Genomic DNA, 15,720 nt, shown 5'->3' on the forward strand with positions numbered 1-15,720 from the left:
CTTTAGTGCTTCACTTATATCATTTTAGAGCATGGCGGTGGTTTTATTTTGAAGAAATTGATGAACTCTCATGCTTCACTTATATTATTTTGAGAGTCTTTAAACAGCATGGTAATTTTCTTAGGTTATGAATTTAGTCCTAATATGATGGGCATCCAGGATGGATATAATGAAAACTTTCATATAAAGTGCATTGAATACTATGAGAAGTTTGATTCCTTATGATTGTTTTGAGATATGAAGATGGTGATATTAGAGCCATGCTAGTGACTAATTGTGAATTTGAGAAATACTTGTGTTAAAGTTTGTGATTCCTGTAGCATGCACGTATGGTGAACCGTTATGTGATGAAGTCGGAGCATGATTTATTTATTGATTGTCTTTCTTATGAGTGGCGGTCGGGGACGAGCGATGGTCTTTCCCTACCAATCTATTCCCCTAGGAGCATGCGCATAGTACTTTGTTTCAATAACTAATAGATTTTTGCAATAATTATGTGAGTTCTTTATGACTAATGTTGAGTCCATGGATTATACACACTATCACCCTTCCACCATTGCTAGGCTCTCTAGTGCCGCGCATGTTTCGCTGGTACCATCACTACAAAAAAGGACACATCCGTGACATTTTGGGCCGAACAAAAAATTTTTTGTCATGCTTATGACACTTCTATGACGATATTGTGACAAAACCTGGTATCATCATAGATGTGGTGGGTTCCTACTTCTATGACAAAAAATCATGACAGAAAATGGGCTTTTCGTCCTGGGCGGGTCGAAGACGCAGTTGCATGACATTCTTTGGGTTGTCCATGAAGGAAAAAACCGTGGTAGAAGCGAGGGCGAGGAAAATACCAGGGAGTTCCCGGTTATGGTGGGTGGTCGGGGCCGAGCGATGCATGGAGGTTTGTGCGTTTCTCTCATACATGTACGTGCGTGTGTGTGTGTGAGGCGTTGCGCTCTAACTGAACCCGAGCGAGGCGTTGGGCTCTAAATGAACCGAAGCGATTGCATTAGCTTACTGAACCACGATTAATCCCTTGCTATTAACTGAACCCGAGTGATTCCTTCGGTACTGCTGCTAACTGAAGCCGATCGATGCTGCCTCTTGATGAACATTGAGCGTTGTTGGGGGGGTTGGATGAATAGTTCCCGGTGGGGGGGGGGGGTGGATGAACAGGACCCCGTGGTAGTAGAGGTCGTTGCCTCTGGATGAACAGGACCCCGATTGAGCCGGTTGGGGGTGGATGAACAGGACCCTGTGGAGGGCTGGTTAAACAGTAGCCGGTGGAGGGCTGGATGAACAGTAGCCCGTGGAGAGGTGGTTGAACATGACCCCGTGGAGAGGGTTGGTTGAACAGTAGCCGGTGGAGGAGTGATGGAGGCTGGATGAACAGGAGCCCGTGGATGAACAGTCGCAGGTGGAGGCTGGAGGAGGTCGACGGTGGATGAACAGTAGCCCGTGGAGGTAGTCGACGATGGAGATGAACAATATCCTGTGAAGTCCCATTTTGTGGTACACCACACCCCTCCTGATGAACAGGACCCCTGTTTCGACCGTAGTGCTCCAACACAAGTCCACTTCCTTCGTTTTGTGGTATGCCACACCCCTCCAGATCAATAGGACCTTGTTTCGACCATAGGAGGTCCAAGAGAAGTCCGTTTTCTCTGTTTTGCGGTACTCCAGACCCCTCCCGATGAACATGATCCCATTTCGACCGTGGTCGGTCGAACGCAAGGCCGTTTCCTCCATTCTGCGGTATGCCAGGCCTCGTTTCGATCGGCTGTTCTGTCCAAGTCGGTTGGCTCCTGATGAACACGACGCATTCCGACCCAGTCGGTTGCCTCCCAATGAATAGGACGTTGTTTCTCCGTTCCGACCCAGCCGGTTCGCTGCCCTATGAACAGGATGCCGTTGCTGCCGCCTGTTGCCTCTCCATGTACACAAGCCCTGGCCGTCCGTATATATATATATATATGCGCGAGTATGCGCTCGAGACCCCGCCCCTATGTATGTACATGGCCGTATTTTTTGCCCCATGGTTGTACATACGTGTACATGACTTAGACAGGACTGCGTGAACTGCTATGTCGGGTGCTCTACCACGACACGTGCTGCTACTTACTCAGCCACGGTTCATACTTGCAGGGAGACCGGTCGACCAGTATGTATGTACACATTCATGACCAGACAGACAACGCTATGTGTGCTTTGACCGGGTGGGTCCCAACGGTCAGTGGGGATAAGGACGCACTTCCTTGCGTGCGAAGATATAGCTGCTCGGTCCCAGCTCCGAGGGGGTGGAATCGTTTTTATTTTGCGAATAATAAGGAGGCACTTCCTTGTGTTCGAAGATGTAGCTGGTGGGTCCAGATGTCAGCCTCACCGCCTAAAGTCCTCTTCTGATGGCTATCCTCCGTGGACCACATTGACCACGCCGTGCCGAGAGCACCAAGGCGGTGGACGATGGCGAGGCCTAGGAAGGGAACGACGTGGAGGCGGGGAAGACACGGCAGTGGATGCCCACGCGGAGGGGAGTATGTGGGTTGACTACTTTGGCTGCGGTGTGAGGCTTCCATCGCTGGAGAATAACAGGAGGTGTGGGTGAGTATAGAGGGATGGCATGGCCAGCGGTGGCAGCATAGCCGGACACGGGAGGCAGGAGCAGGCAGCATGGCTGGCGCTGGTTTGGCGACTGGAGCAAGAAGACCAGAGGTTGAAGAAGCACGACGGCCGTTGGATGGACATCGTACGGTCACTGCAGCTAGAATCGTTTATATTGACTAAGCTGACTAAGCCCATGGTACGTGTCAACTTAGTAGGCCCATAGGTCATGTTCCGAAATGGTGTGCCCCAGATGTCAGGGGGAGGAATTATTTTTTGGGCGGCCAAAGCAGGAATATCTGAGATTGAAGAAGAAGCACGAAATCCGTTGGATGGACATCCAACGGTCACTGCCGCTAGAACCGTGTGTTGACTATAAGTTGACAAAGCCTTGCATATGCGTCAACTTAGTTTTTTTAGGGGACGCGTCAACTTTGTAGGCCCGCAAGTGTGTGGCAGAGAACATATAGCTCATTTGCAATTTGTAAGAATATACATCCCATTTTTGAATTCTAATGGAATTTACTACAACCCATTTACAGTTTGTTAAAAGTAGAACCATTTTCTAGCTAGGACAATGATTAATAATTTCAACCAACCGGTCAAAACAGAATTCAATAAAATTTCCCGCATTTTGATGGGATCTGAAATATGTTTATCCCGAAATTTCTAGTCAGATTAAAAATAATTTCGAAATAAATTTGTATTATGTAAAAATCCAACGAAATATTGCGCGTGCAACAATTAATGAAATTAAAATTTTCAAAATCCAAAGATAATATTTTTTAGAATTAATGACATGTTTCGTACATCTTTTATAGTCACTCCCAGTTTTTATAATTACATCCCATTTATTATTTCTTAAAGCCCATTTTCTTGTTAAGCCTAATGCATCCCTCGTAGGAAAGATTTGCAGCCCGACGGGGCGGAGAATAACAAGTTGACCTTGCCTGGGTATTCCTCAAAAAAAATTATAGCTAGGCCAACCATTTTCAGCTTGATAAAATTTAATATCTGGGCTGGATAGTTGTCCTGGGCTAGACGGGCCACAACCCGCCCAGTTAATACTGTGCTCTCCTCTGAACAACAACAAAAACATCGCTCAAGAAAAACTCAAAAACACAAATACTGCTCAAGTTGCTTGGTCCTAGTTGTCGGCCGCTCCTTGTGCAATTCTGTCATTTATTGACTACATAGGTTGACAATGGTGTGGGACCATGATGTCAGGAAACCAGGAGGAAGCAAAAAAATTATAGTTGTATATAATAAGGAGGCACTTGTGTACGTGCGGCTATGGCCCTGGTGGGTCCCAACTGTCATCCTCTCCAAGTAAAGTCATCTCCTCATTCCTCATGTCCATTGACCATGTTGAGAACACGAGACGGTGGCGCCACGGCGAGCGCAACAACTCGAAGGACGACGGAGAGGGCATCGTGGGCCCTACGGATGGTCTGATACAATGCCCGCTGCTCATTCAGGAAGTTAGGATCATAGGGCCACATGTCCGCGATGACATTGTCGTTCGCTTGCTCGCCAGTGCTCGTTGAGGAGACAGAGGTTGCAACACAGGTCCTCCTACGTTGGTAGCTCTTCCGCCATTAGGGCGCCGAAGTGCGGCCGCACTGATGAAGCTATGTACCTAGGGTAGGGTCACGGACCTGTCCTAACTGCCTACCCAAGGACACCTCTAGAATAAATCACCTTTCAATCGACTTGGAGGTGTTCCACTCAACAGACTCGAAGACATTCGACCAAGAAGCAATTACTCGACCAAGATCCAACCACTCGACGGCCAGGAGACCTAAAGTCACTCCGCACGCTAACGGTCGGTCATTAAGTAGCTTTTGTGGTCAACATAGCACTTTATTACTAGCATTATCAGTAACGCCCTACCTTAATGTACATTGAACCCTTTGTAACATGGGCTGGCCGGGGTCCTGGCGCACTCTATATAAGCCACCGCCTCCTCCGAGACAAGGGTTCGCACCTCTGTAACTCATACACACATAATCCAGTCGACCGCCTCCGGGCTCCGAGACATAGGGCTTTTACTTCTTCCGAGAAGGGCCTGAACTTGTAAACCTTGCGTCCTTACAACCTCTCCATAGCTAAGACCTCGCCTCTCCATACTTACCCCCCTACATCACTGTCAGAGTTAGAACCACGACAGTTGGCGCCCACCGTGGGGCTAGGAGTCTTAGCGCCTAGTTTGAGAAGTTGCGATTTTTTCCGATCTCCTTGATCATGGTTTCGAGCGGAGCTTTGGTGGAGGGCCGTGAGATCCGTCTCAGCGCGCTCACGTCCATCGCCGACGACTCCGCTTGGCTTCAGGAGGCTCCACTCAACGTCGACGCACTCCCCGTCCGCGGGGTGACGCACTTTCACACATGCATCCGTGGTGTCCTCCTGCGGCGGCCATCGACCCAGTATCGGTCGGCTCCCATGGCATATCCCCGCCCTATTTCTCGCCGGCGCAAGCACTCCGGTCGGTCAAGGCTTCAGAGGTGGGTGAGGCATGCGGTGGCCCGCCAGTCGGCCACCCCACAAGTCGCGGCAATCGAGCCCGACAAATCCCTCTACGGCCTGTTCGACTGGCTCCGTAGAGACCGCATCTGAATGCGACAGCAGTGACCCAGCTGCAGAGGTTCTTGTGATTGATGGGCCACACAGTCCTCCCGGTTTCCCCCGCGCTGACGGAGGCGCGGATGGGGGCGACCCGTCGCGTCCTCACAAGGAGTATCTCCCCGAGCCTCTCACGTCGTTGCAGCGGGAGGAACTTCGCCGCCGGAACATAGATGCACTCCACACTCCTATCGTTGGAGAAACCCCCGAGGCCCGAGCCTTGGAGGACGCGCGCTTGGCTAACTTGGCCGAGCACACTCGACTGGAGAATCTCCAGCGAATACTCGACAGGCAAGCGCGTCAACGGGCTCCAGAATCCAGTCGACGTCAACTCTTTCCGCCCCCGCAGGTATATCGTACTCCGATTCAGAATTTGGCGGCTGCGGCCCATATAGCAGAGTCGATTAAGCCCTCCCAGTCAGAGGCTGGCAGAGGCTTGTTGCAAATCAGAGCGTTGCTCCGGGCAGCGGGAGACCAGAATTCCGCTGTTTCTCAGTCGCGGAACAGGATCCACAGTCGATCCGTTGCAGCAGATATAGTCCAGTCGGCTCACAGCCCAAGATCGCCTCCGAGGCGTGAGGGACGTGGAGACCGGCGTGATCAGTATAGAAGGAATGAGTACTATGATCACCGGTTCGATCGTGATGATCGACGTCGAGTGCCAACCCCTCCCCCGAGGAGTGGATCATATGTGCCTCGACAACTTAAGGAAATATGCCCTAGAGGCAATAATAAAGTTATTATTTATTTCCTTATATCATGATAAATGTTTATTATTCATGCTAGAATTGTATTAACCGGAAACATAATACATGTGTGAATACATAGACAAACAGAGTGTCACTAGTATGCCTCTACTTGACTAGCTCGTTAATCAAAGATGGTTATGTTTCCTAACCATGGACAAAGAGTTGTTATTTGATTAACGGGATCACATCATTAGGTGAATGATCTGATTGACATGACCCATTCCATTAGCTTAGCACCCGATCGTTTAGTATGTTGCTATTGCTTTCTTCATGACTTATACATGTTCCTATGACTATGAGATTATGCAACTCCCGTTTGCCGGAGGAACACTTTGTGTGCTATCAAACGTCACAACGTAACTAGGTGATTATAAAGGAGCTCTACAGGTGTCTCCAAAGGTACATGTTGGGTTGGCGTATTTCGAGATTAGGATTTGTCACTCCGATTGTCGGAGAGGTATCTCTGGGCCCTCTCGGTAATGCACATCACTTAAGCCTTGCAAGCACTGCAACCAATGAGTTAGTTGCAGGATGATGTATTACAGAACGAGTAAAGAGACTTGCCGGTAACAAGATTGAACTAGGTATTTGGAATACCGACGATCGAATCTCGGGCAAGTAACATACCGATGACAAAGGGAACAACGTATGTTGTTATGCGGTCTGACGGATAAAGATCTTCGTAGAATATGTAGGAGCCAATATGAGCATCCAGGTCCGCCATTGGTTATTGACCGGAGACATGTCTCGGTCATGTCTGCATTGTTCTCGAACCCATAGGGTCTGCACGCTTAAGGTTACGATGACAGTTATATTATGAGTTTATACATTTTGATGTACCGAAGTTTGTTCGGAGTCCCGGATGTGATCACGGACATGACGAGGAGTCTCGAAATGGTAGAGACATAAAGATTGATATATTGGAAGCCTATGTTTGGATACCGGAAGTGTTCCGGGAAATCGGGATTTTACCGGAGTACCGGGAGGTTACCGGAACCCCCCGGGAGCTAAATGGGCCATGATGGGCCTGAGTGGAAAAGAGAAGAGGCAGCCCTACATGGGCCGCGCGCCCCTCCCCTCCCTTGGTCCGAATAGTACAAGGAGAGGGGGCCGGCCCCTCTCTCTCTTTTCCCCCCTCCGCGAATCCTATTCCAACTAGGATTGGGGGGGGGATCCTACTCCCAGAGGGAGTAGGACTCTCCTGGCGCGCCCTCCTTGGCCGGCCGCCTCCCCCCTTTAGTCCTTTATATACGGAGGCAGGGGCACCCCAGAGACACAAGTTGATCCACGTGATCTTTTCCTTAGCCGTGTGCGGCGCCCCCAGCCACCATAGTCCTCGATAATATTGTAGCGGAGTTTAGGCGAAGCCCTGCTGCAGTAGTACATCAAGATCGTCACCATGCCGTCGTGCTGACGGAACTCTTCCCTGACACTTTGCTGGATCGGAGTCCGGGGATCGTCATCGAGCTGAACGTGCTGTAATGCTTTACTTTATCACTAAACGGTAGCGATAGTCGTGGAAGCACAAGCTCGGCGAGACGACAACGATGCTACGATGGAGATCAAGGTGTCGCGCCGGTGACGATGGTGATCACGACGGTGCTTCGGAGATAGAGATCACAAGCACAAGCTGATGATGGCCATATCATATCACTTATATTGATTGCATGTGATGTTTATCTTTTATGCATCTTATCTTGCTTTGATTGATGGTAGCATTATAAGATGATCTCTCACTAAATCATCAAGTAGTGTTCTCCCTGAGTATGCACCGTTGCGAAAGTTCTTCGTGCTGAGACACCACGTGATGATCGGGTGTGATAGGCTCTACGTTCAAATACAACAGGTGCAAAACATTTGCACACGCGGAATACTCAGGTTATACTTGACGAGCCAAGCATATACAGATATGGCCTCGGAACACGGAGACCGAAAGGTCGAGCGTGAATCATATAGCAGATATGATCAACATAGCGATGTTCACCAATGAAACTACTCCATCTCACGTGATGATCGGACATGGTTTAGTTGATTTGGATCACGTAATCACTTAGAGGATTAGAGGGATGTCTATCTAAGTGGGAGTTCTTAAGTACTATGATTAATTGAACTTAGATTTATCATGAACTTAGTCCTGGTAGTATTTTGCAAATTATGTTGTAGATCAATAGCTCGCGTTGTTGCCTCCATGTGTTTATTTTGATATGCTCCTAGAGAAAATTGTGTTGAAATATGTTAGTAGCAATGATGCGGATTGGATCCGTGATCTGAGGTTTATCCTCATTGCTGCACAGAAGAATTATGTCCTTGATGCACCGCTAGGTGACGGACCTATTGCAGGAGCAGATGCAGATGTTATGAACGTTTGGCTAGCTCAATATGATGACTACTTGATAGTTTAGTGCACCATGCTTAATGGCTTAGAATCGGGACTTCAAAGACGTTTTGAACGTCATGGAGCATATGAGATGTTCCAGGAGTTGAAGTTAATATTTCAAGCAAATACCCGAGTTGAGAGATATGAAATCTCCAACAAGTCCTATAGCTAAAAGATGGAGGATAATCGCTCAACTAGTGAGCATGTGCCCAGATTGTCTGAGTACTACAATCGCTTGAATCAAGTGGGAGTTAATCTTCCAGATAAGATAGTGATTGACAGAATTCTCTAGTCACCATCACCAAGTTAGTAGAACTTCGTGATGAACTATGATATGCAAGGGATAATGGAAACGATTCCCAAGCTCTTCGTAATGCGGAAATTGACGAAGGTAGAAATCGAGAAAAACATCAAGTGTTGATGGTAGACAAGACCACTAGTTTCAAGAAAAGGGCAGAGGGAAGAAGGGGAATTTCAAGAAGAACAGCAAGCAAGTTGCTGCTCAAGTGAAGAAGCCCAAGTCTGGTCCTAAGCCTGAGACTAAGTGTTTTTACTACAAAGGGACTGGTCACTGGAAGCAGAACTACCCCAAGTGATTGGCAGATAAGAAGGATGGCAAAGTGAACATAAGTATATTTGATATACATGTTATTGATGTGTACTTTACTAGTGTTTATAGCAACCCCTCAGTATTTGATACTAGTTCAGTTGCTAAGATTAGTAACTCGAAACGGGAGTTGCAGAATAAACAGAGACTAGTTTAGGGTGAAGTGACGATGTGTGTTGGAAGTGGTTCCAAGATTGATATGATCATCATTGCACACTCCCTATACTTTCGGGATTAGTGTTGAACCTGAATAAGTGTTATTTGGTGTTTGCGTTAAGCATGAATATGATTTGATCATGTTTATTGTAATACGATTATTCATTTAAGTAAGAGAATAAATTGTTGTTCTGTTTACATGAATAAAACCTTATATGGTTACACACCCAATGAAAATAGTTCGTTGGATCTCGATCATAGTGATACACATAATCATAATATTGAAACCAAAATATGCAAAGTTAATAATGATAGTGCAACTTATTTGTAGCACTGCCGTTTAGGTCATATTGGTGTAAAGCGCATGAAGAAACTCCATGCTGATGGGATTTTGGAATCACTTGATTATGAATCACTTGATGCTTGCGAACCATGCCTCATGGGCAATATGACTAAGACTCCATTCTCCGGAGCGAGCAACTGACTTATTGGAAATAATACATACTGATGTATGCGGTCCGATGAGTGTTAAGGCTCACGGCAAGTATCGTTATTTTCTGAACTTCACAGATGATTTGAGCAGATATGGGTATATCTACTTGATGAAACATAAGTCTGAAACATTTGAAAAGTTCAAAGAATTTCAGAGTGAAGTGGAAAATCATCGTGACAAGAAAATAAAGTTTCTACGATCTGATCGCGGAGACAAATATTTGAGTTACGAGTTTGGTCTTCAATTAAAACAATGTGGAATAGTTTCACAAACTCATGCCACATGGAACACCACAGCATAATGGTGTGTCCGAACGTCATAACCGTCCTTTATTGGATATAGTGCAATCTATGATGTCTCTTAACGTTCTACCACTATCGTTTTGGGGTTATGCATTAGAGACAGCTGCATTCACGTTAAAAGGGCACCATCTAAATCTGTTGAGACGACATCGTATGAACTGTGGTTTGGCATGAAACCAAAGTTGTCGTTTCTTAAAGTTTGGGGTTGCAATGCTTATGTGAAAAAATTTCATCCTGATAAGCTCAAACCCAAATCGGAAAAGTGTGTCTTCATAGGATACCCAAAAGGTTACTGTTGGGTACACCTTCTATCACAGATCCAAAGGCAAGACATTCGTTGCTAAGAATGGATCCTTTCTAGAGAAGGAGGTTCTCTCGAAAGAAGTGAGTGGGAGGAAAGTAGAACTTGATAAGGTAATTGTACCTTCTCCCTTATTGGAAAGTAATTCATCACAGAAATCTGTTCCTGTGACCACTACACCAATTAGTGAGGAAGCTAATGATGATGATCATGTAACTTCAGATCAAGTTACTACCAAATCTCATAGGTAAACCAGAGTGAGATCCGCACCAGAGTGGTACGGTAATCCTGTTCTGGAGGTCATGCTACTTGACCATGATGAACCTACGAACTATGAAGAAGCGATGGTGAGCCCAGATTCCACAAAATGGCTTGAGGCCATGAAATCTGAGATGGGATCCATGTATGAGAACAAAGTATGGACTTTGGTTGACTTGCCCACTGATCGGCAAGCAATTGAGAATAAATGGATCTTCAAGAGGAAGACAGACACTGATAGTAGTGTTACTATCTACAAAGCTAGAATTGTCGCAAAAGGTTTTTGACAAGTTCAAGGTGTTGACTACGATGAGAGTTTCTCACTCGTATCTATGCTTAAGTCTGTCCGAATCATGTTAGCAATTGCCGCATTTTATGAAATCTGGCAAATGGATACACAAAACTGCATTCCTTAATAGATTTATTAAAGAAGAGTTGTATATGATACAACCAGAAGGTTTTGTCAATCCTAAAGGTGCTAACAAAATATGCAAGCTCCAGCGATCCATCTATGGACTGGTGCAAGCATCTCGGAGTTGGAATATACGCTTTGATAAGTTGATCAAAGCATATAGTTTTATACAGACTTGCGATGAAGCCTGTATTTACAAGAAAGTGAGTGGGAGCACTACAGCATTTCTGATAAGTATATGTGTATGACATATTGTTGATCGGAAATAATGTAGAATTAATCTGCAAAGCATAAAGGAGTGTTTTTCAAAGAAGTTTTTCAAAGAAAGACCTCGGTGAAGCTGCTTACATATTAAGCATCAAAATCTATAGAGATAGATCAAGACGCTTGATAAGTTTTTTCACTGAGTACATACCTTGACAATATTTTGGAGTAGTTCAAAAATGGAACAGTCAAAGAAAGAGTTCTTGGCTGTGTTACAAGGTATGAAATTGAGTAAAGACTCAAAGCCCGACCACAGCAGAAGATAGAAAGAGAATGAAAGTCATTCCCTATGCCTCAACCATAGGTTCTGTAAAGTATGCCATGATGTGTACCAGATCTATTGTATACCCTACACTGTGTTAAGCAAGGGAGTACAATAATAATCTAAGAGTAGATCACTGGACATTGGTCAAAATTATCCTTAGTGGAATAAGGAAATATTTCTCGATTATGGAGGTGACAAAAGGTTCATCGTAAAAAGTTACGTCGATGCAAGTTTTGACACAGATCTGGATGACTCTAAGTCTCGATCTAGATACATATTGAAAGTGGGAGCAATTAGCTAGAGTAGCTCCGTGCAGCGCATTGTAGACATAGAATTCGCAAAATACTTACGGATCTGTATGTGACAGACCCGTTGATTAAAATTATCTCACAAGCAAAACATGATCACACCTTAGTACTCTTTGGGTGTTAATCACATAAATAATGTGAACTAGATTATTGACTCTAGTAAACCCTTTGGATATAGGTCACATGATGATGTGAACTATGGGTGTTAATCACATGGTGATGTGAACTCTTAGTGTTGAATCACATGGCGATGTGAACTAGATTATTGACTCTAGTGCAAGTGGGAGACTGAAGGAAATATGCCCTAGAGGCAATAATAAAGTTATTATTTATTTCCTTATATCATGATAAATGTTTATTATTCATGCTAGAATTGTATTAACCGGAAACATAATACATGTGTGAATACATAGACAAACAGAGTGTCACTAGTATGCCTCTACTTGACTAGCTCGTTAATCAAAGATGGTTATGTTTCCTAACCATGGACAAAGAGTTGTTATTTTATTAACGGGATCACATCATTAGGTGAATGATCTGATTGACATGACCCATTCCATTAGCTTAGCACCCGATCGTTTAGTATGTTGCTATTGCTTTCTTCATGACTTATACATGTTCCTATGACTATGAGATTATGCAACTCCCGTTTGCCGGAGGAACACTTTGTGTGCTACCAAACGTCACAACGTAACTGGGTGATTATAAAGGAGCTCTACAGGTGTCTCCAAAGGTACATGTTGGGTTGGCGTATTTCGATATTAGGATTTGTCACTCTGATTGTCGGAGAGGTATCTCTGGGCCCTCTCGGTAATGCACATCACTTAAGCCTTGCAAGCACTGCAACCAATGAGTTAGTTGCGGGATGATGTATTACAGAACGAGTAAAGAGACTTGCCGGTAACGAGATTGAACTAGGTATTTGGAATACCGACGATCGAATCTCGGGCAAGTAACATACCGATGACAAAGGGAACAACGTATGTTGTTATGCGGTCTGACCGATAAAGATCTTCGTAGAATATGTAGGAGCCAATATGAGCATCCAGGTTCCGCTATTGGTTATTGACCGGAGACATGTCTCGGTTATGTCTGCATTGTTCTCGAACTTGTAGGGTCCGCACGCTTAAGGTTATGATGACAGTTATATTATGAGTTTATACATTTTGATGTACCGAAGTTTGTTCGGAGTCCCGGATGTGATCACGGACATGACGAGGAGTCTCGAAATGGTCGAGACATAAAGATTGATATATTGGAAGCCTATGTTTGGATACCGGAAGTGTTCCGGGTGAAATCGGGATTTTACCGGAGTACCGGGAGGTTACCGGAACCCCCCGGGAGCTAAATGGGCCATGATGGGCCTTAGTGGAAAAGAGAAGAGGCAGCCCTACATGGGCCGCGCGCCCCTCCCCTCCCTTGGTCCGAATAGAACAAGGAGAGGGGGCCGGCCCCTCTCTCTCTTTTCCCCCCTCCACGAATCCTATTCCAACTAGGATTCGGGGGGGGGGGGGAATCCTACTCCCAGAGGGAGTAGGACTCTCCTGGCGGGCCCTCCTTGGCCGGCCGCCTCCCCCCCTTTAGTCCTTTATATACGGAGGCAGGGGCACCCCAGAGACACAAGTTGATCCACGTGATCTTTTCCTTAGCCGTGTGTGGCGCCCCCAGCCACCATAGTCCTCGATAATATTGTAGCGGAGTTTAGGCGAAGCCCTGCTGCAGTAGTACATCAAGATCGTCACCATGCCGTCGTGCTGACGGAACTCTTCCCTGACACTTTGCTGGATCGGAGTCCGGGGATCGTCATCGAGCTGAACGTGTGCTAAAACTCGGAGGTGCCGTAGTTTCGGTGCTTGATCGGCTGGGCCGTGAAGATGTACGACTACATCAATCAAACGCTTCCGTTGTCAATCTACTAGGTATGTAGATCATACTCTCCCCTCTCGTTGCTATGCATCACATGATCTTGCATGTGCGTAGGAAATTTTTTGAAATTACTATGTTCCCCAACGGTGGTATCCGAGCCTAGGTTTTATATGTTGATGTTATATGCACGAGTAGAACACAAGTGAGTTGTGGGCGATATAAGTCATACTTCTTACCAGCATGTCATACTTTGGTTCAGCGGTATTGTTGGACGAAGCGGCCCGGACCGACATTATGCGTACGCTTACGCGAGACCGGTTCTCCCGACATGCTTTGCACATAGGTGTCTTGCGGGTGACAGTTTCTCCAACTTTAGTTGAATCGAGTGTGGCTACGCCCGGTCCTTGCGAAGGTTAAAACAGCACCAACTTGACAAACTATCATTGTGGTTTTGATGCATAGGTAAGATTGGTTCTTGCTTAAGCCCGTAGCAGCCACGTAAAACTTGCAACAACAAAGTAAAGGACGTCTAACTTGTTTTTGCAGGGCATGTTGTGATGTGATATGGTCAAGACATGATGATAAATTTTATTGTATGAGATGATCATGTTTTGTAACCGAGTTATCGGCAACTGGCAGGAGCCATATGGTTGTCGCTTTATTGTATGCAATGCAATCGCGCTGTAATGCTTTACTTTATCACTAAATGGTAGCGATAGTCGTGGAAGCACAAGCTCGGCGAGACGACAACGATGCTACGATGGAGATCAAGGTGTCGCGCCAGTGACGATGGTGATCACGACGGTGCTTCGGAGATAGAGATCACAAGCACAAGATGATGATGGCCATATCATATCACTTATATTGATTGCATGTGATGTTTATCTTTTATGCATCTTATCTTGCTTTGATTGATGGTAGCATTATAAGATGATCTCTCACTAAATTATCAAGTAGTGTTCTCCCAGAGTATGCACCGTTGCGAAAGTTCTTCGTGCTGAGACACCACGTGATGATCGGGTGTGATAGGCTCTACGTTCAAATACAACGGGTGCAAAACAGTTGCACACGCGGAATACTCAGGTTATACTTGACGAGCCAAGCATATACAGATATGGCCTCGGAAGACGGAGACCGAAAGGTCGAGCGTGAATCATATAGCAGATATGATCAACATAGCGATGTTCACCAATGAAACTACTCCATCTCACGTGATGATCGGACATGGTTTAGTTGATTTGGATCACGTAATCACTTAGAGGATTAGAGGGATGTCTATCTAAGTGGGAGTTCTTAAGTAATATGATTAATTGAACTTAGATTTATCATGAACTTAGTCCTCGTAGTATTTTGCAAATTATGTTGTAGATCAATAGCTCGCATTGTTGCTTCCATGTGTTTATTTTGATATGTTCCTAGAGAAAATTGTGTTGAAATATGTTAGTAGCAATGATGCGGATTGGATCCGTGATCTGAGGTTTATCCTCATTGCTGCACAGAAGAATTATGTTCTTGATGCACCGCTAGGTGACGGACCTATTGCAGGAGCAGATGCAGATGTTATGAACGTTTGGCTAGCTCAATATGATGACTACTTGATAGTTTAGTGCACCATGCTTAATGGCTTAGAATCGGGACTTCAAAGACGTTTTGAACGTCATGGAGCATATGAGATGTTCCAGGAGTTGAAGTTAATATTTCAAGAAAATACCCGAGTTGAGAGATATGAAATCTCCAACAAGTTCTATAGCTAAAAGATGGAGGAGAATCGCTCAACTAGTGAGCATGTGCCCAGATTGTCTGAGTACTACAATCGCTTGAATCAAGTGGGAGTTAATCTTCCAGATAAGATAGTGATTGATAGAATTCTCTAGTCACCATCACCAAGTTAGTAGAACTTCGTGATGAACTATGATATGCAAGGGATAACGGAAACGATTCCCAAGCTCTTCGTAATGCTGAAATTGACGAAGGTAGAAATCGAGAAAAAAATCAAGTGTTGATGGTAGACAAGACCACTAGTTTCAAGAAAAGGGCAGAGGGAAGAAGGGGAACTTCAAGAAGAACAGCAAGCAAGTTGCTGCTCAAGTGAAGAAGCCCAAGTCTGGTCCTAAGCCTGAGACTAAGTGTTTTTAC

Source organism: Triticum urartu, chromosome 1A (genome assembly GCF_056163025.1).
Source record: "Triticum urartu cultivar PI428250 chromosome 1A, HENAU_Tu73, whole genome shotgun sequence".
In the NCBI taxonomy this organism is placed as follows: Eukaryota; Viridiplantae; Streptophyta; class Magnoliopsida; order Poales; family Poaceae; genus Triticum; species Triticum urartu.